The sequence below is a fragment of the Phalaenopsis equestris genome, unplaced genomic scaffold (genome assembly GCF_001263595.1).
Source record: "Phalaenopsis equestris unplaced genomic scaffold, ASM126359v1 Scaffold000851, whole genome shotgun sequence".
Lineage (NCBI taxonomy): Eukaryota > Viridiplantae > Streptophyta > Magnoliopsida > Asparagales > Orchidaceae > Phalaenopsis > Phalaenopsis equestris.
Genome location: NW_018165291.1, coordinates 496,450 through 518,015, shown reverse-complemented (window position 1 = coordinate 518,015; position 21,566 = coordinate 496,450). Strand labels below are relative to the sequence as shown.

At 39.0% G+C, this 21,566-nt stretch overlaps 1 protein-coding gene across 4 annotated transcripts in view; it reads right to left on the bottom strand.

Annotated features, from left to right (window-relative positions):
* LOC110031844 (geranylgeranyl transferase type-2 subunit beta 1-like) overlaps nt 1-19,511 on the bottom strand; it is a 34,656-nt gene extending 15,145 nt beyond the window's left edge. Inside the window, exons 1-2 of one of the 4 annotated variants that reach the window (XM_020735262.1) lie at nt 19,232-19,510; nt 18,897-19,071 (exon numbers count right to left, since the gene is read on the bottom strand). The gene's annotated coding sequence lies outside the window, so the exon portion shown is untranslated. Of the gene's footprint in view, nt 1-18,594; nt 18,763-18,896; nt 19,072-19,231 lie in introns of those variants that run through there. The other 3 variants (XR_002294775.1, XM_020735261.1, XM_020735263.1) reach the window with 3 other exon arrangements.
* Nucleotides 19,512-21,566: the final 2,055 nt, after the last annotated feature.

Sequence of the window (21,566 nt, the reverse complement as noted above, 5' to 3'; positions counted from 1 at the left end):
AGCCTTAAAAAAACATATTCACCAACCAATGTGATGCTGTAACTCACAAAATAAAATCATCACCATAATTAATTATATCCAAATTATTTTGTGTCATTTTTTAGAATCATTATTTTTCACTCATTGTTTGTTGAGTGTTGCATGAGGTTTTAACTATATTTTGAACAAATTTTCTTCCAAAACTTCAAGCATGATACATTTAATCTATCATTTCTCCATCATAATCCTTCTATTATATCCTTTTATTGGTGCAGCTTCTATCATTCACGTGGCCCAAAGTTAAATCACCTTAACTCATCAATCACAATCTTGATTTCGATAAATATTTTCAATTTTATCCTTCCAAATGTTACGAAATGTATAATTGCAATTTTATAGGAGTAACATTCAATCTTCAATGACATTTTTTATTAAATGCATTATAAAACCTGCATCAAGCTTATTCTACAATTTTTTTAGGTTATTCTTAATGAACTTGGACGTCTCTAGTATTTTAATTCATTTTTATAGTATTTAGTTTTAGAATTTTTCATTTCAAACTAGATAGAATTTTTAGGTGACTAGACTAAATCTGATTTCAAACAATTTGATAATAAATGTAACCCTGTTTCAATAAATAACAATTCGAGTGCTTGCACTATGACAATTATGAATAGAACTTGAATCAAACTTAATATGAAAAATATAACAACACAAATCTCGAAGCAATCCAACAATCAAGTATGGTAATGACAAACGGAGGTACTCATCGACCGGCTGTCAACCCCCAAGCAATAACGGTACCCATACTATTGAACCTATGACTGATCGACCTAAAGGCTGAACTATCAACCCAATAAAAGACAACCGACCAAAGGCCACTGATCGGAAACAGTCCACCGACCAAAAAGCTCCCTCCAGCCAATATATCCCTCGCAGAGCTAGTGATTAGAGGGCATGAATGTAATCTTAGATCCTCACTCCCTATGTCTATAAAGGGGGGTCATTTTCTTGAACAAAGGTCAAGCGCTTTTACTCTTTCTATCTCCCTTATTCTCCCATCTTTAAACGCTCTACTCATAGGGTGTACTTCCCGAAAAATTTCGGATTCAACATCGTGAAAGGTGCGGTGAGTGTGGAATCATCTCGTCAATAAAAAAAAGGAGCATAGCAGTAAGAGAACAATCAAAGAGACATAGTGAAGGCAGGATGCACTAGAGAGTTTGTGGAGGAGTTCATGCAACAAGGGTTGCAAGACTTAAGGACTCGGGTCACTAACCAGATGTCGAAGTAGTTTGCAGAGGTCCTCAAAGCGGTCACAACTCTAAGAGCAGCTACGACTTTGGGAGGCAAACATTTTTCGTGAGAAGCACAGAACCCTCCTCAAGAGAAAGCGATGTTAGCCCACAAGGGGAGAAGACTAAACCACATCCCAGAGAAAACAAAAGATTCACAGTACCAGGACAATGTCGGATCTGCCTCGATGATAGAAAGGCAGCGATTTGGGCGTACTACGGTGTCACGGCAACTGGAGAATGTGTTTTTCCTCCAAATCTCGGAAGCAAAACCTACGAAGATATTCAAACTCCCGACACTGGAATCTTATAAGGGGCAATCGAATCTCAATGACCATCTTGCGTCCTCTGAATCGTCAATATGTTTGTTGAAGGTCTCCGGCACAATCAAGTATCGATTGTTCTTCACAATGTTGAGGTCATCGGCCTTAAGGTGGCTTAATGAGCTACCAACCGGAATACTTGCCTGGTTTTTGGACGTAAGGAAACTTTTCCTGGCATAGTTTGTCAGCGCCCAAAGGCCTAGGAAGACCACCCAGTCTCTGTGGTAGCTTCAGCAGAGGGTTAAAGAGAGTCAGTGTTCCTTTATTACACGATTTCGGAGAAAAAGGTTGGAGGTGAAAGATCTGAAACCCGACATGACACCTGACCCAGGGCCTGAGGTCCAAAAGGTTTCGTTTGACCTTGGCTTGATAGAACTCCAGAGTTTGGACGAACTACTGGAGATGGCCAACAAATACATCAACAACCCCGAGCCATCAAATCAAAAACCCCAGAAGCAACCACTTCATAGCAATGGATGGTGACTGAGAGAAAACTCATACCTGCATATTCGTCTGTGATACGAGAATCAACAGCTAGGGATGTCAATTTGGCTCGTTGTTCGTGAACAGCTCATGTTCGACTCGTTCGTTAAGCCTAACGAGTCGAACACGAACAAATTTTTAAGCTCAAAATGTAAAGAAGCCGAACACGCACAACAGTTTGTTCGCTCGTGTTCGGCTCGAAATGACTCGAAAAAAAATTATATAACTTTTTATATAACAATATATAACATATATTATTTATATAATAATATATTATATATAATTATGTCTAAGTTTAAATCATAACACCTCATGTGACAATGTGGTTAGTGTCTTCTTTTGTATATATTTGATCCAAGTTCGAATCTCACACTTTACATCTATTTTCTCAATTTTAGTTTAACGAGTCAATTTCGAGCCGAACACGAGCCGAACACGAATACGAACACGAACACACTGTTCACGAGCCGATTTCGAACACGAGCTATTTTGAACGAGCCGAACACGAGCCAAGCCTGAGCTCGCTCAAGCTCGACTTGTTTACAGCCCTATCAACAGCCCTGCAACAATACTAGAGTCGAGCGTCATAACGATTGGAGGGATCAGGCGAGGATTCAGAATCAACAACTGGTTCTGTATCAGGAAAGGCCTGCCCAACACCACAAATGACCCTCAGACTACTTTGACAGCATCCATGGCAGAAATAGTAGACGTCATTCAGTATAAACAGTAATTTAGGAAAGCCTCACCAATGAGGGGCCAGAGCTTTCATTCGGGATACCAAGAAATTTTGCAAGTACCGTAGAGATTTTGGCCACGATATAAAGGAGTGCACTCCTCTGAAAACTGATCAAAGAGTAGATCAAGGCGGGAAAATTGAAAGAATTTGTGGCCCCTGGAGCTGCAACCCAGAGTCAGAGGAAAGCCCCAATGGTGGAAGTGTCTGATGAGCCAGTACGCACAAATGTCATTCATATATCTAGGGTGGCACCCACTATCTTCGAAGAGCCTAAGTCACCCCGACGAACCAATCAGAAGAGGCACCAAACAGAGGAACTCTGCGCTACAACTTTTGCCCCAAGGATAAAAACCCATCCCCTGTTTTCTTCATAGACACAGAATTGCCCCCCAAAAGGGAATTTGTACAATGACGTAGTCGTTGTGATAGCCATGCTTAGCAACTATCAGGTAGGTAAAATCTTGATTGACATGGGAAGTCTCGCCGGCGTGTTATTTAAATTTGTGTTTAGAAAACTGAGCCTATCAACTGACCAGTTGGTCTAGCCGACCGGTCCATTATATGGTTTTTTGTGCGTGCAAAAAAAGGCCCTCGAAGTAATTGGACTTAGAGTCAGCTGGGGGAAGCATAGAAGCAGTTCACCTCCACTAAGGATTTTCTTATGGTGAATTTTCCACCAACCTACAATGTCATCTTCGACCGTCAGATCCTAAACAGCTTTAGGGTTGTAGTATCTATTTACCATGTTGCAGTGAAACTTTCAGAAGACGGAGAAATCATCACTGTGATGGGAAACTTGGTACAATCGCGGGTATACTACCTTCGAGCCATCAGCAAAGTGGAACATGACCCACTGGACATCCGGAACTCAAGAGGAGGGGATCACAAGACCAATAAGACCACCATGGAGATCCCTGCCATCGACGGAGAACCGGGTAAATGTTTTCTAATCAGTGAAATTTTTTATGCATGACACAGAGATTTGTTAATCCAGACCCTCTAAGAGAACCGGGACGTCTTCCCCTGGTCCACGAAGGAAATGTCAGGCGCACCGGACAACGCAACATGCCATCATTTGAACATCAATCCATCTACCCAACCAACCAAGTAGCATGACCCATCAAGGAGGAGGTAGAGAAACTAACATACATGGCTACATCCAAAAAGTGCAGTAGCCCACATGGATTTCTGATTTTATGATGGTCTAGCGGGCCAATGCGAGTGGAGGATGTGTGTTGATTTCAAGAATTTAAATTCAATCTACCCGAAAGACGGATACCCTCTGTCGAGAATTGATGCCCTGGTAGATTCAATGATCGGTCATTCAATCCAAAGTTTTTTTGATGCAATCTTTGTGTACCGCCAAATCAAAATGCACCCAGTTGAAACGGAAAAAATTTCTTTTATTACTAGCGAAGGAATTTACTGTTACAATGTAATGTCTTTTAGGATGAAAATCACTGGGGCAACGTACTAGCACCTCATGGATCTAATTTTTGCAAATCAGAAAAAAAAAATATTGAGATGTATATGGATGATGTATTAGTTAAGAGCCGGTCGGCCAGAGTCGGTCGGCCAAACAACACATTGAAGATTTAAAAGAAACATTTCAAACACTTGAAAATTTTAGCATGAGGTTAAATCCCTTGAAATGTACATTAGGAGCTTCGACCGACAAATTTTCGGATATTTCTTGACCTCGGAGGCCATAAAAGCAAACCGCAAAAAAATTCAAGCACTTGATATGTCATCCACGCAAAACATTAAGGAGATCCAAAAACTTACTGGACTAATATCGGGACTTAGCCTTGTACTATATTCTTCAAAATTCTGAGAAAAACCAAAAGTTTTGAGTTAACGGTTAAATGTGCAGAAGATTTCTGAAGACTCAAAAACTCCATTTCATCTCCACCTTTGCTTCAAAGCCTGAAGTCGAAGGAAGAGCATTCTCAATACTTAGGTGTCGAACCAGAAGCAGTCAGCTAGGTCTTAGGGAAGAATTCGAGAAACAATACCCAGTATACTACACAAGTCGTGTCCTCAGGGATGTTAAACTCAAGTACCCAATTATGAAAAAGCTAATGTTTGCTTTGATCATTTTAGTGTGGAGGCTCCGACCATACTTTCATGTACATCCAATCAGAGTCATTACTGACCAGCTGTTGAAATCAGTCCTCACTCGACTGAAATGCGCATTCCAGTTGGCTAATCAAATGGGCAACGGAATTAAGTGAATTTTAACATATCATACATCCCCCAAAAGGCGATCAAGGCATAGACCATTGCAAACTTTTTGGCAGACTTCTCGAAACCAGGGGAGGCTGAAAGAGAATTTATGACCAAGGACACATTTGGACTTTGTTCATCGAGGGCACGTCCAGTTGATCGGGAACAGGGCTTGGACAGTTCTTATGCAACTCAACCAGGAAAAAATATCTACCACTCGGTCTAGGTAATTTTCCAGGTAACTAACAATCAAGTGGGTCTTTGCTTAACTTCCGAGATGGGAGCCCTACACCTACTAGTGAAGACGGACTCCCAATTGGTCGTGAACCAGGTAATAGAGAGTTCAAGGCTGGGGACGAGGTGATGATAAAGTACCTCGAAAAAGTGAAGGCTAAAATTGGGATATTTGCATGTTTCAGGATCGAGCACGTCAGGAGGGAAGAGAACCAAATTGCAGACCTCCTATCTAGGAGTCTCCGCTTAGAAGAAGGATCACCCCAGAAACTTGATCAACCCACCATAGAAAAACCTCTAGTCATGAAGGTGGATCTTAAAGCTAAGAAGAGTTGGATAAACACGTACTTCCGCTACTTCAAAACAAAGGAGACTGACAAAGTTATTGATCCGAGTAGATTCAAGTTTAAAGTAGCTCATTATTTGTTGATCGAAGGAAAGCTATTTCGGAAATTGACCACCTCCCTATTTCTGAGGTAACTCGGAGAAGATGAAATTGAAGATATCCTTTGGGAAGTTCACTTCGGGGAGTGTGGTAGTCACTCTGGAGGAAAAATAATGGCCCATAGAATCCAAAACAAGATTATTTCTTGCCAACGTTACTGAAAGATGCAGAGGGAAACTCTTAAAAGTGTGAGCAATGTCAGAAATATGACCCACTGGGGCATCAGTTGGCCCACAAATTCCATATGATCGTCAGCCCATGGCCTTTCGCCGCCTGGGGACTTAACATACTTGGATCATTTCCACCATAAAAGAGATAAAGCAAGTTCCTACTAGTGATTGTGGATTACTTCTCCAAGTGGATTGAAGCCAATGCGCTTGCCCAAATAACAACAAAGGTCGATCAAAATTTCATCTGGACTGACCTATTTTGCGGTATGGCCTACCGCTCGTTATAATTATGGACAATGGAACCCAATTTGCAAACAAGGGAGTCCAAGATTTTTGTAAACATCAAGGAATTAACCTTAAGTTCGCCTCAGTGCACCATTCCCGAACAAACGAACAAGTGGAAGCTGCAAACAAAATCATTCTAAATCTTCTAAGGAGTAAAGTGGAGGGAGCCAAGGGAAAATGGGTCGACATATTTCCCTCAGTACTTTGAGCAATCCAAATGACACCGTCAACATTGACCGGCCAAACTTCGTTCATGACGTCTCATGGGATGGAGCCTATGTTGCGGTCAAATACAACCATCACAATCAGAAGGTCCTCACCGTCTTAGCCCCAAATGAAGAAAACTTATCGATGTGGTAAGAAGCAAACGATGAAGAAGAGATGCCTTTATTGAATTTGACGGAAGAAAATCGAGTTAGTTCAGCTCTTCGACAAGAAGTTAAAAGGAGAACAACCAAATACTACAACAAACACGTCCGAGAGAAAGCATTTGTCCCTGGATATCTGGTTTAGAAGAATGCAGACCCCGCTGCTTGTTGTCAGGTGATCGATAAACTAGACCAGACATGAAACGACTCCTACATCATCAACTAGAAGGTGGGACGAGGAGCATACAGGTTGTAAACTTATGCAGAAAACGAAGCCCCTCGAACTTGAAGTAGCGATGACCTGAAAAGATTTTTCCTTTAATTATGTATCTAATGTTAATGAAATCTCCTCATGTTCTCCTTGTATTCTTGAAGTATTTTACATTAAAAAACTCAGAAGGCAAAAGATTGCTCTTGAATTTTTCCTAATTTGAGTTAATAATCCCAATTAAAAAACTCGGGGAACTGGGACAAGAGGATGATCAAAGAAAGCTATCCACACTCAGGGAACTAGAATCTCTCAAAATAAAATAATAAACCGATAACGACGTCAAAGACGTTCGATCGGTCATAAAGGCCAGCCAGGGAACTTCCCTCACCACAAGCTTGTCCCACAACTCAGATCAGATAATAATCCAGAAATGATTCATTGCCCAGTAAGAACAAGCTCCATGAAGGGTACAGTGACAATCATCTAGAAAGAAAGCCAAGGCGGCCGCCTCCCATAAAGAGCAGGCCCAACTTAAGGTAGAGGCCCTATCGAGCGACCGGGACACACGCAAGTGAAAGGTTAGAACCCGGCTCCAACTCCCCGGACATATATCGGTCACGGCATAAGCCACCCAATTAATATAAAGAACGGTCGACCGTGACCACAAGATCGTCCGGTCGGTCCCAAAAATCTATATTAACTCTTCCTTAGACGTGATTCACCGCCCGGCAACGACGAACTCCATGAGAGACATCCAGGCGATCACCCTTAGGATTTGCTCAAGAAAAACTGGCGGCTAAACAAAACAAAGGTCGCACCTTCTCGAGATCAACTCACAAAATAAAATCACTCTCGAAGATCAATGACTGAGCCGCCAACCGTAACAATAAAAAAGGGAACTTCAAGAAACATGAGCCAAGGTAAAATACTGAGGTACAAGAGAGAAAATTTGTCCCTTTCCTTCAAAAGAAAAAGTCATAATTGCTTACAAATATATTCAAAAAATGCATTCCAATGCTTACAATTGTCCCAAAAAAATTAATTCAAAAGAAAAAAGAAAAGAAAAAAACGTCCTCAGTTTCCTTCGTCGTCAGCTTCCTCTTCCTCAGCTTTTTCTGCTCTTTCGGCATGGCCAACCTTTCGCCGCCCGTAGGATCAATCCCTTCATCTTCAGAACCGAGAAAAGAGTGGCAAATTCTTCAATCTCGAACCACTTGGGCTCGACCAACTTGTGTTTAACAAATCTCTCGATGGCGAGGAAAGTGTCGACCTCTATCTGGCGAGAGAGTCCCACGAGGTGCTCCTCCCTTGTTATCATCGAGGATATTTTCTCCTTCAATTCCCGATTTTCTTTTAGAAGAGCAACCATTTGAACCTCAGGTTCCCGGACATTCAACTCTCTCTCAGCCAAGGAAACTTTCAATCTCTCCTCGGCAATGACCGCTCGTCTTTTCAGCTTCTGGAACCTTGAAGCCGACCACTCGATCTGTTCATTAGCTCTGTCAAAAATAATTGAATGAAAGTGGGAAGACTCTCAAACCAAGGCGTAATATGGGTCGATCGGTCGTTTGGAACATGTCCCATCTGTCCATAGATTGGAGTGACTTCTCAAAAGTGGAAGACCAGAACATTTCTACAAGGGTAGATAGGTAATATATATTCATAGGGGTGTGGAGGAACCACTACGTTTCCCTATCGATGTGTGTAATGACCGCTGGTCCAAACCCTAGCTCCTCGGTCACCAGAAAAGTCCATTCTGACGAAGACATTTTTCTTTTCTTCAAGAGGCGATGGAGGGTCTGGAGCAAGAGCTTTTCCTTCCCAACCAGGAATGACCCCTACTCCCTTCGCACCATCCCCGTGTTCTTCCTCAGACTCGACGCCAACTGAAATGGGACGAGAAGTAAGACCAGCTTCCCCTGCTCCTTCAGGGCTATGAAGGTGGTTCTGAAATGGGGTGAGAAGTACAACCAACTTTCCCCTACTCCTTCGAACCTATGAAGGTGGTTCCACCGGGGATCTTAGAGTGCATTTCACAAGTCATCGAGGCCTCCCCAGAATCGTCGAACGTAAGGATACTTGGAGTCTTGAGAGGATCCTCCTCGCTCCCCTGCGAAAGCAAGCCCAACACAAATAATCCTTAATCCAAAAACTAAAATCAAGCTGGCAATGACTTAACAAACTAATAGGGAAAAATGGAGAGAAATAGCTTACCTTCAGCTTCCTCCTCGACGGATCCAAGTGAAACTAAGTGCCCTCTCCCTCTCCCAAATTGCTGAAAGGTACCTTTCCCCCGGAGCTTCTTCACGGTCGCTCGCTCTGCAACCTCCTTCTCCCGGGCAACCTCACGATTGTCGGAGGCGGTTCACAACCCCTAGGTCATGATATCCTCACCCTCCGATCAAATCATGCGATCGACAATCTTGGGGTCCAAGTACTAGAACACAGAGAGGCGTTGACCCTCGATCAGTGTCCCATGAGTCGGGAGGTGGCCAGATAACTCCTAGTGTTTTTTTACTTCGCACTCCATATGAGAGCGTGAATCCCCCAACTGCTCGTGCAAGAAGCAGCAAAAAACTTGGCTTTCCAATCCTTAATCTTATTCTCAAGGCCCAGTATCTGAACCTTGTGACCCGCGGCAAACTAGACAAAGCCATCCTAACCGATTCTGAACAAGAAAAGTTGTTGAATAGTTCAATCGACAATGGAATCTTCATCCTCCGACAAAAAAGGACGAAGGACATAATAGCAGCCATAAAATTTGAAAGAACTTGCGTTGGGATAAGCTCCAACGGATTAAAAATCACAGAGTTCTTTGCATAACAACAATCGAAGACCTTGTTTAAATTGGTCTTTGTAAAAAGCCAAATCAACCCCAAACAAGTTGTAGCCCGTTCATGGTTCACTGCAGGTCGAAGTCGGGTTGTGGAACTAAATACATTATGATCTTAGAGTTCTTTTACCTCCGTCGCAGACAGGATGGAGGTTTCGGTGGTAGCGATCGAGCTAAAGGTTTCATGTGACACTTCCTGGTCATCATGGAGGCAAAGAGAAACGAAGAAAGGCTAGGAGAAAGAGGACAGGAAAAGAGACTGCCGGAGTGAGTAACGTGAACCCATTTATACAGAGAAGGAATGTGAAACACCACTCCACTGACGGAAAGCAATGATGTGAAGTTAAATCGACACGGTACACGAGGTAAGGAATTGATTATAATTCAAAAAACAAAATATTATTTTATTTACTCGCACTGCCGATTACATGAAAAAAAATCCATCGAAAGGCTACCCCGAGAGGAAAAACCTTACAAGACCATTCATTTGTGGCATCGCCCGAGACAAACCCTCGATGAAGCAATCTCTTGCATAAAATTTCACCCCCTAACCTAAGACAATCGGCTCCCTCCATCTCTATTTGAACCAAAGACAGGGAGGAAGCTTCCCAAATCGAGGTCAGTTTCAAGCGGAGGCGCAACATCTCTTCACGAATGAGGGTTGTTTCCCCCCGGAGAGCCACAAACTCCTCCCGCAAGGAAGCAACTTCCCCTTTCATTCAATCCACCTTCTCCATATAAGTAGTAACTCTCCGGACATCATCTCCTTGAAGATGCCCCATGGCTCGAGCAAAATGTTCCTCCATCTCGCTAAGGCGATGCGCAAAAGAATAGGAAGATATTTGCGGGGTCCCTTGGTCACCTCCTTCCAAACCACATCGAGATTATCCCGGCGGTCCGCCCTTGTGCTTCATGACAAAGCTTGTCACCTCCCATCGATACCTAGTCCACAACAATAGCTTCCCCAGGCAGGTTATCACCGAGATCTAATGAAAGAGTCGATCGTCAGGATCTCTACGACTAGATCAAAAGGCATCATAAACATAAAAGACTCAGATATTAACCAAACAGAGACCCCATACCAACAATTCGATTCCACTCGGATGTGGGAAAAGACACTTCACCCTAACCAGTTTTCCCCTATCTGACAATAGATAGAGGCTCATCTCCTAGTTGATTAGGTGGGAGGTCACTTTCGACTGTCTGGTTGACCTCGGCAACTAGAGAGTTCGAACCCTCGTGAACAGGTTGGGCAGGTGCCTTAGCTACGCCTATCGGATCCTTGGTTGGGACGGTGGGCTCCATCAAAATATCAATCAATCGCCCTTTGAGTTGCTCTCGAAGTTTTGCCTGTTATGACCCAACGAGTGAGTTAGAGCACCCCATCTAATCCTCCTGGTTGGTAATCTTTACCCTCTTCGCTAACTTTTTTTTGTGCACTTCCCCAATAGATTTCTCTGTCGGTTTTCTCTTCATCTTTCCTCCCTCCTGACCCTTAGCTCTCAAGCCCCCAAGGGCCCTGATCAAAGCATCTCTATCATGAGACGCGGTCCCAGAAGCTCCTTCACCTGCAATCCAAAAACTTAGCAGACAATGGAGATCTCACAGGGAGAGAGAAAAGAGGATGGCACACGATTCCTAACTCTATCGCAATTTATTTAAAGCAACTTTTACACGAAAATCTAAGGAAATCATTTATTAAGCAATAAATTCATCATAAATTGGATTCATGGCTTTGTATTTTTGTATCAGGAAGAAATTCTCTTGTTCTTTTGGTGGCATGGCTTTCAAGAAGGAAATCAGAGAACTAAATATGTATAAGAAACATATACCAGCATGAATTTCGAAGCAATCCAACGATAAAGTACGATGGTGACAAACAGAGGAACTCATCGACCGGCTGTCAACCCTCAAGCAATAATGGAGTCCATGTTATTGCACATATGACCGGCAGCCTAAAAAATAGATGATCGACCCAATACCAAACGACCAATCAGAGGTCGCTGAGCGAATGCAAAGGTCCTTCCAGCCAATATATCAAACACGTGTAATGTACCAAAATAACCCTCGCAAAGCTAATAAATAGAGGGCATAAATGTAATCTTAGATCCTCACTCTCAATGTCTATAAAGAGAGGGTCATTTGCTTAATTAAAGGTTAGTGCTTCTACTATTCAGTATAGTCTTCTCTCTCCCTTATTCTCCCCTCTTTAAATGCTCTATTTCATGGGTGTGCATCCCGGACAATTTCAGATTCAACGCAAACCATCCCCCCACCCTCACTCTCTCTCTTTCACACACACACACATTGTACAAATGTAGATCCTAACAAAGCATCACACAAAACTCTTTCTCAAGGCATGAGATCCAACTTCCTTAGAAAACCCCAGTTGATAAAAAATATCATTTTTTCCCCATAATCACTCTCAACAAACCATCGCTTTTATCGAATAGAAATCGAATTTGAAGAAGAAATCAGGAAAGGTTAAAGGTCAAAAAGAATGCCAAAAAGGAGATCAATTATCAAAGGGACATAATCACATTGACATTAAGAGTGATTTCTCTTTACAATAATTAGTATTAAAGCTAACATTTTCAACATTAATTTTTGTTAGAGAAAACCTTTTTAATATTAATTATTAATAGAGATGATTTTTTTAAGTATATATAAACCACCTTTTCCCTAAGCTAACTCATCATTCTTGTCACTCATTTTACAACAATGATATAATTTTATTGAGATGTTTCATCAATCCTATAAGCATGAATTCAAAACATTATTATGGATATAATCTAAATTAGTGTTAAAAAGTCAATCTTCATCACTATGATAGTAGGCCTTAAAAAACATATTATACATCATATGGTATAAAAAACATATATCCTCTAATGAATGAGAGAATTCTTCTACGAAAGTAACAAATTAGGAAAACAATGAATCATACTCAAGTTCATTTTATGATTATATACGATCATAGCTCTTTTCTTGTCGATACAATAAATACACTGAGCTATATTATGAGTCATGTTACAAATGGTTATTTTACAACTAGTTTCGTAATTTCAATTGATCATATTACAATTGTTGCTATATCAATCATTACAAACATTCTTAGTCTCATAAGGATCAAAATTCATAACCAATACAAACTGATGTTGAAGCATATATTTGTACTATGATCTCCATGATGATTGAGTTTCTTATAATGGTCATATGATTATCTCATCCATCACCACACTAATCATAACATGAAGATAGATGATATCATAAATCAATTTTTTGAACATTAAGGCGTTCAAAAAAATCTTCATCAGTTCCAACAGTTTAGGCACAAGTGTAAGCTCAAAAAATTCAAAAACTTAAACCTCCTAGACTTTTAAAAACTATTTTAGGTCTAGTAAATGAGATTCATAATGATAATAACGATTAAACATCAATAACCAAGTCTCTAGTAAGCTCAAAACTGGGTTTTGTTTAAGACGGTTGATGACCTAAATTTAGGAGCAACCCAAAGATTTCTTATGCCACTATTATTGTTCAAAAGTATCTTGAAATGATGATTTCTTTCATCTAGAGACATTTGTTGAACTCTAAGATCTACGAACAAATAAATGCAATGAGTATAACAGAGAATGGACAAAGTTTGTTGGTTAGAAATAAAATGCAATGATAGAAGTAGCCCTTATTTCATATAGCTTGCTTTACAAAGAACTAAAAGTAAGTGGGCTTTTATCGTGGACTGAGAGAGGAAAATCTATGTGGCACAAGATGACAATGCAATAAAAAATGGACAAATCACAGAGTCAAAATATGATAAAATCAATTATCAAGATTTATAATTTATGCGTAATTTGTATAAAATTTATTTTGTAAGACTATGTGTGCTTAAATATATTTTTTTAGTATATGTGATACTTTGAATATTTAAACTTCATACTTTGAAATTTTGAATTTACAATTCAAGATTTTGAAATTTTGAAGTTTGAATTTTCAAACTATGAGAAGAATTTTAACTAAAATATGTGAAAAATGTTTATTTGCGCAAGTTAAAAGAGAAATTTTATTTTTCTCACTTGCTTGGCCAAGGATGTTATAGGGTGATAGTAGTTACTAGTTAGTTACATCTCTCAATTCAAAATTTAAAAAAGTAATGGAATCGGCCCCTCTTCCCTTTCTCTATCTATATGTAAGTGTACTGAATTGGTATAAAGACTATTTAGTATTTATTTTGCCAGAATGAAAATATTATTATTGGTTTTGATAAGAAACTATGTGAACATGTCAATGGGGAATGGTTTCATCGTCGGCCTCACCTTAAGGGTACTTGGTTAACTCTTCTCACTAACACTTAGGTGAGTGATTAAATTGTGTTTTTTATAAAACCTACATGATTATTGTTGTTCTCACAGTCTACTATGGTTCAACCACCCATTTGCAATTTTTTCTTTCTTTTTTCACAAAAATGTAACCTTGATTCAAGAAGCAAAGATCTAGCCTTGCTCTAAAGACCAATTAATAGACATATATCCCTTGGAAACCCTTTAAAAACTCTATAACAAAATTAGAAATATTTGCTTTCAACATTGCTTTCGGTTATTTTCCCTCACCTAAAATTTCTCCCCAAAACCTAAAATCCAATCAACTTTTTGTTCCACCAAATCCAATCTTTTACAAAATCCCAAAGATACTTTCAACTTCAGAAAAATTTTGGAAATTTTTACAATAAATCAAGACTCATCCTTTTAACACTTCCAAGTGATTTCAAAGCCCTGAGTTATACTAATTTTCCGCACCATAATTTTATAGTTTAAAACACTCACAAGTTGAACAAGGCTTTTTGACCTCAGCCAACCTTTTGTTACCCAAATCCCTAAATCCACATAAAATTAAACCTACTGCAGGATAGACATCATTCCTACTTATCATGGAAAGCAACCTTTTGTTACCCAAATCCCTAAATCCACCATCAAACTAAACCTACTAGAGCATAGACATCATTCCTACATATCATGGAAAGGTCTTTAATCATTGCCCCAAACTAAGGATCCAATCTCGGGCCACACCAAAGAGCAGGAAAGGCGAAAAAAATATGGAGAAAATATAGGGCATCAAATATTTTTAATTTCAATTTAATTAACTTTAGCAAGTAATGTACATTGTATTACATAGATAATGGTTTAGATGACCCCACTACAGGTCACCCAGTCATGCCATAATCTTGAAATGGTGAAGCTCAAACTAAACTCAAAATAGGCCTACTTTTCATCATTCGGTAATTATTTTTTTATAATAGTTCATCAACAATTAATAATAATTATCTAAATTTAGATTCTTTTACTAGAACAATTAATCAAAGCAAGAACCCAAATCTCTCTTAGGATGGTTTTGATTGACAAACAGTCAATTACAACATGAGAAACATCTATTTGAAGATATTAGTATGAATAAAACAATTATATGAATATAACTATATATCTATATATATATATATATATTACCATTATTCTTTGATGGAATATTAAAAGTAATTTTTTTTCAATTTTAAAGATTACAACATACTCAAAAGGAGACCGTAATCCCCAAAAATATAAAAAAGAAAACAACTCATAATCATGGTGGGTGTAGTCGGTGGATTTACTGCTTCCTCTTCCCCTAGATCTAGGGAGGGAGTCCAGCAACATACTAAGATGTGGGCTTTCGCCCGAAACTATGAGACAGTCATCCTGAAAATTACTGAGATCTAGCATTCCTTTTTTCTTTTTCCTAGATTTGTAAACCTGTCAATCATATGTCAGAGGTAGTCCCGTCTGAACAATAGGTGGATCTTCGATGGAGAGCTCACCCCGGGGGTATGTTGATCTGACTCAGCCTGCAGCACACCTTGATCCTGACACTCCTCCAGAACTTGAGTACCCTTTTCTCTCGCAATAGGTGGTTCCAAGGCACTTCAGTTAGCATCTGCTACAACAAAATTCGTAGTTTTTTGTGATTTGAGGAAGAACTGTCTCAACAACAGTAGGCGAAAGTTGTTGATCTGGTTGGTGGGGAGTAGTCTTATCAGTCAAATTCTCATTCAACATTTCTAGAAGATTAACAGTGTCTGTTATATTTTCCTCCACATGGATGATGTTGTTAGGACATACCGATTTCAAATATGGGTGAAGCCTGAAGCATTTGACAATGGTGTGCCCAAACAGTTTATAGTGATTACAGTAGTAGAGTCTTTGTTCTGCAACAATTGGCTGTCAATACCCATTGAGTGTATCTCTTTCCCAACTAAGAATTCTTGCAACCGAATGTCTGGTTAGATTAAAGGTGGGTGTATCCAATTTCATAAGTGTATCTCTTTCCCAAGAATTCTTGCAACCGAAGGTCTGGTTAGATTAAAGGTGAGTGTATCCAATTTCATAGGTCTTCATAGTACAGCTCCAATAGAATAGAGGACTTGGTGATTGAAGTAGTGCAACTTTAGGATAGTACAGCTCCAATAGAATAGAGAACTTGGTGATTGAAGTAGTGCAACTTTAGGCCAGGTAGTTTAAAGATTGGAATTATAGGTGGGTCTTGGCTAGGGGCAAAATCAGGGGACCATTTAAGCAGTTTCATATATTTCCCATCTATTTTCATATACTTTTTGGAAAATATTTTTGCATAGTCTTCCACTTTAGATAATTGTATCATCACATGTCTACCATCAAAGAGACCAACCTTCCAAAGTTTCAATAGTTTGAGATCTTCAAAAGCCTTTCGAACGATTTTCATTTTAAGATGTACTGATTGGAGCTTCCCAATGAGGGTGAATTTTCACTTGTCAACCAGGCTGGAAACTTCAACATCAGAGAAAAATAGAACTAGTTTGTCACTCTTCCTACACGTCTTCTTGATAAGGTTGCAGTCCTCCTGACCTTCGAATGATTCATGATAAACCTGAGAGAAAACCTGATATGATCCCATAGAGCCAACCATATCAACAAAAGAAGTCTTCCTAAGGTGTAAAACTGAAATAGTTGGTGGTTGAGAAGGAGCAGAAGCCATGGAACAGGGAGTTGAACAGCGGCAAGCTACGGTGATTGCGTCTGGACTGCGATCGTAGCTCACGTACGTGCAGGGAGGACGAGCTCGCTTGCATGCAAGGAGGACGTGAGTGCTACGCTCAATCCGGAGCTGTTGTGCAGAAAGAGAGGGAGTCAAAGCCGAGTCCACGCGCAGACAGCACTTCACGGCAGTGATGAGAGAGACGCGTGAAATCTGTGGATGAAAGCGAAGAAGACGACGATCATACAGTCGAAGAGGTCGGCCAAAAGGACTTAAGTCGGTGCTCAAGCCGAAGGAAGAATCAAACTCCATTAGTGCGTAGGAATTCTAGGAAGCCAATGTCGACGCCGACGCCAGAGCGCTCCCGCATTGTGCTATACACACACACACATATATATATAGAGAGAGAGAGAGAAAGAGTTCTCAATGTAAATATAGAAGTGTGCTATGGGGTAAAGAGATCTTATTCAAGGAATCCATCTTTCCGGATACAAGCTTTTGTCTTCGATGAAGAGATGCAATGAAAGTAAGTGAAAGAGATGATGTATGGGGCATCAAATCATTGTTCCTCAGTGCTCGAGTAGTAGATACTATCTTGAGCATTAATTGCATCCTCCACAGCCACTTTAATAAAAGTCACGATCAACCTCCAAACCCTCTAACACACTATTTCCCTTCATCGGGCCTCTCTCACTATCTGACGAGTCCTAGCTCACCTGATTTGAACCTTTTATCTCTAATAAAGTAAAGGTCAAGGTTTGAATTCTTGCAAAAAAAATTAAAATGCATAATAGTAAATAATGTGATAATTCCCGTTGCCAGAGTTTTACCTGATTAGAGGTTGCCAAATGATTGGTGAAGTTCCCTTCATCGGGCCTCTCTCACTATCTGATGAGTCCTAGCTCACCTGATTTGAAACTAGCTCAACCTTTTATCTCTAATAAAGTAAAGGTCAAGGTTTGAATTCTTGCAAAAAAAATTAAAATGCATAATAGTAAATAATGTGATAATTCCCGTTGCCAGAGTTTTACCTGATTAGAGGTTGCCAAATGATTGGTGAAGCCAGACAAGGTAGCAAACCGCTAAGAAAGGAGATTTCTTGTAAGTTAGATCATGGATTGAGTTTTGTTTCTAGTATTTTGCCCAATGTCTCTTTGAATGCCAATTACAATGAGGGGTATTAAATAAAAATAGAAAAACTAAGCTTGGTTGGTTGTAATTTTTTTTCTACTTAGATTTGTTGTGCTCGTATCGACACGACACACGATAATTAAAATCTTTAGTCTTGGCCCAATGCACTTTAACGGCTTTAGTTTGATTGAGGAATTGACGCATAGCATCAGTTACGAGTTATTACATGGAGCAAGTTTGCTGCACTTCTAGGCCGTATACATATTTCTAAGCTATATACATAATCCCTTAGTTGGTTGTGTTAAAAATTTAAGGAAATGTGATTTTATGTGCATCGGAAATTTCAATAATGATCATCTTCACTTGCATGGTGTTCATGGCAGGCTTAAATTATGCAAAAAAAGCCATGTTTGGTGGTAATTTTCTATGTGCCTTTTCTCTACATAAGTGCCTTTTGAAGAAAACATTCATTCATTTTTCAAGTATTCATGGATGAAGAGGCTAACAATCAAAAAATTGGTGTATGGGCTTTCTAGTTTATAATTCAATTTGGATGGATTGAGTCATGGCAGACCTCATGGGTGGGTACGGGTTGAATCGTTAATATGTCTATCCCATTTTCCTGCATCACCCACTCACACTTGATACTTAACTCATTCCACATAGTTTAAAGGTACATCAAAGATTTTTAAATTTGATGCCATCCATCATTTTATATGGAAATGAAAAGCATAGTCATGAGTATATGCTCTAGAAAACCACTAAGAGCTAGTATGAAGAACCACTGATACATATTTAGGTAAGACTTCAAATGTAAAATAAAAAAGTCTGTTTTACCCAAGCTAAGCATTTCTCCATCCTTATTGCTGATGCAACATAACGTCTATTGAGAATCTTGCTCCAAACCTTCCTCCGTTGATGCTAGCATTCAATTACGGTACATAATTGGTAGATCTACAAATACTAGTATGCAAATGCATTGAGCTTATCTTCCTATCAAATATATTTTCTTATTGTTAGGATAGTCTTTCAGCATTTTAGGCTGAGCAATGCATAACCATCAATAACTCACTAAAGAAACATCACTAGTTACCTTCCTCAGAACATTATTAAATTTATAAAGATACAAAGATTAAAACCTGATACGCTTAATAAAGGAGAAAGAATCATTTCTTTTCTCTTTTGCCACTTTGGCCCATACAGGAAAAATGTTAATGGGAAGCTCTATTAGCTGCTTGCCATCTAAATCAGTACTTTACGGGGTTGTTTGGTAGCTGGTTTTAAGCAGGATTTACACAGAATTTAAGCTAAATCCTGCCGAAGAGCAAAAAAAAGTTTCGGTAAATCCTGAGATCCCGTAAATCCCAAAATGACCCCTATTCGCGATAAATCCGGGATTTACTAAATCCTGTGAATCCGCGGATTTAGTGAATCCGGGGTGAGCGAAGAGAAAGACTGGCGCGAACAGGCTTACCTTTATAAATGGTTTCTGGTAGGAGCGGGGCGGACGGATGAGAAAGATGGGAGTTTCGGTAGTTTCTGTAAGCCACGATCCCGTCGTTGTCTTCCCAGCTAGCTATGATGGCGAGTGTATCGCAAAGGTTCGATCATGAAGTCGATGGTTTTCGGCGAAACCGGGAGGGAGAGGCTGTAGGCCAGGGTTTAGGGTAGGAGAGGCGAGAGCGGGAGAGCGAAGGGATGGAGAAAATACTAAAGCTGCTTCCCGACCTCAATCCATAAAAAAATAAAACTGAACATTTTCTTTTTAATGCGGTACCCAACTCAAATCAGCTCAGCCCTTTGAAAAAATGTGTTTTGCCATATTTTCATCTTATTTTGTGATGTTTTTCATTTGTGATTCTAGAAGCTAGTGTTTCAAGTAGCCGCGATGGACGTCTCTCATGCGAGAAATATTAATAATGAATTTTGAAGATAATGATGAGCAGTTTGAAACGGATATGAGTTTAACTGTGCCTGAAATATTGACATCATCGTAAAGGCATTGTTATGGTGTCACAGTAGATGTTATTTGGGTTTTAATAATGTGTTATTCTTGAGTTTTTTCTGATATTTAGAAGTTATAAATGAGGTGTTATTATGGAGTTATTTTGATGGTATTATGATATCATTAATTTGTTATTATAGTGTTATTGTGGTTTTATTATACTATTATTGTGGTGTTATTTTGGTGATATTGTGTTGTTACTAAGATGAAATGTTTTGATTTTATTGAGATGGGACGGTACTGTTATTGGCAATACTATTTTGTTATTCTGGTGTTATTTTTGTGTTATTGCACTGTTATTCACGAGTTATTATTGTGTTATTTTTGGTGTTATTGCGAGTTTTTTTGGTGTTATTGTGGTGTTACTTTTATTTTATTCTTGTCTTACTGTGGTGTTATTGTGGAGTTGTTATGATGTTATTTTGGTATTATTCATGTGATATTTTGGTGTTATTGTATGATTAAGGTGTTGGTGGAATGTTTTATTTTAACGAGATTGTAGTATTTGGTTTGTGTTATTTACATATTTAACCATGTTTAAAATATTATACAAATTTACAGTTCTGTGAGCCTGGAAATGTTTGCAATAATTGAATTGCATACAGTTTTCTACACACAATTGTCAACAATGGGCAATATGCATATATATATTATTGTGTCTATACTCATCATATTAGATTTACTATCCAGAATGACCATAGTAGTTTTTGGCCAAACTCGAAGAAAATTAAGACGAAGGACTTTATATATGGGAAAGTTGGTCACAAGAAAAAGGTGAAGTTCACGAACATGGTGAAGTTCAAAAAAACAGACACATTGACTAATTGTTCAGTCATGGTTTGATATGTTATTGATGTTGAAAGCAACTGAACAGTTAAGAAATTTATAGAAAGTCATAATCACACCTTAGTGGAACCTGGTGATAAGCATCTTTTTGTGTTCCGATAAAAAGATAAGTGAGATCAATGCAGTCGTGCTGAGATCAATGACAGAATCAGGAATTATAACAACAGATGCATTTAATTTTCTTGCTACAGATGTTGGGGGAGTAGAAAACATGGAATATATGAAGTGATATGCCATCAATTTTATTCAAAGAGAAAGTATCGATAGAATTGAACAAGTGATAATAATTCTCTATTTACAATTATTCACAGAGACAAGCTGATGATAGCATGTTTACGTTAGATTTTCAAACTGTTGAGTCTAGTAGACTGATGAGTTTTTTTTTTTTTTGAGTGATGGGACATCTAAGCTTGATTATGACTGTTTTAGAGATGTCATAATTTTTTATACAAGTCGTAGACTAAATAAGTATAATTTATGTTGCATTTCTTTTGTTTGAGTTAACCACGGTTGGCAAAATATTCTCTTTAGAGTTGGTTTTTGTCCGATGAGACGATTGATTATTTCAAGTGATTATTCAAAACAATCATTCGCATAATGAATTATGAGCATCCAATAATATTTTTTATTGATTATGGTCAATCAATGGCAAGAGCTATTGAAAATTGTCTCCCATATACACGACATAAATTATGTCAATGACATATCTACAAGAAATTTCCTTTGAAACTGCATTGTGGTATGGGTAGTAAGAGTGTGAACGACTTTTTTTATAAGTGCATGAGCAAGTATAATTATGAAGAGTTTGAAGAAATTTGGTTTGTAGTGATTGAGAAATGAAACCTACACTGCAACGTTCGGTTAGTTGATTTATACAATATCAGACATAAGTGATCAATGACCTTTAATGAGAAAATATTTGGAATGAGAATCTTATCAACATAAAGAAGTGAGTCCA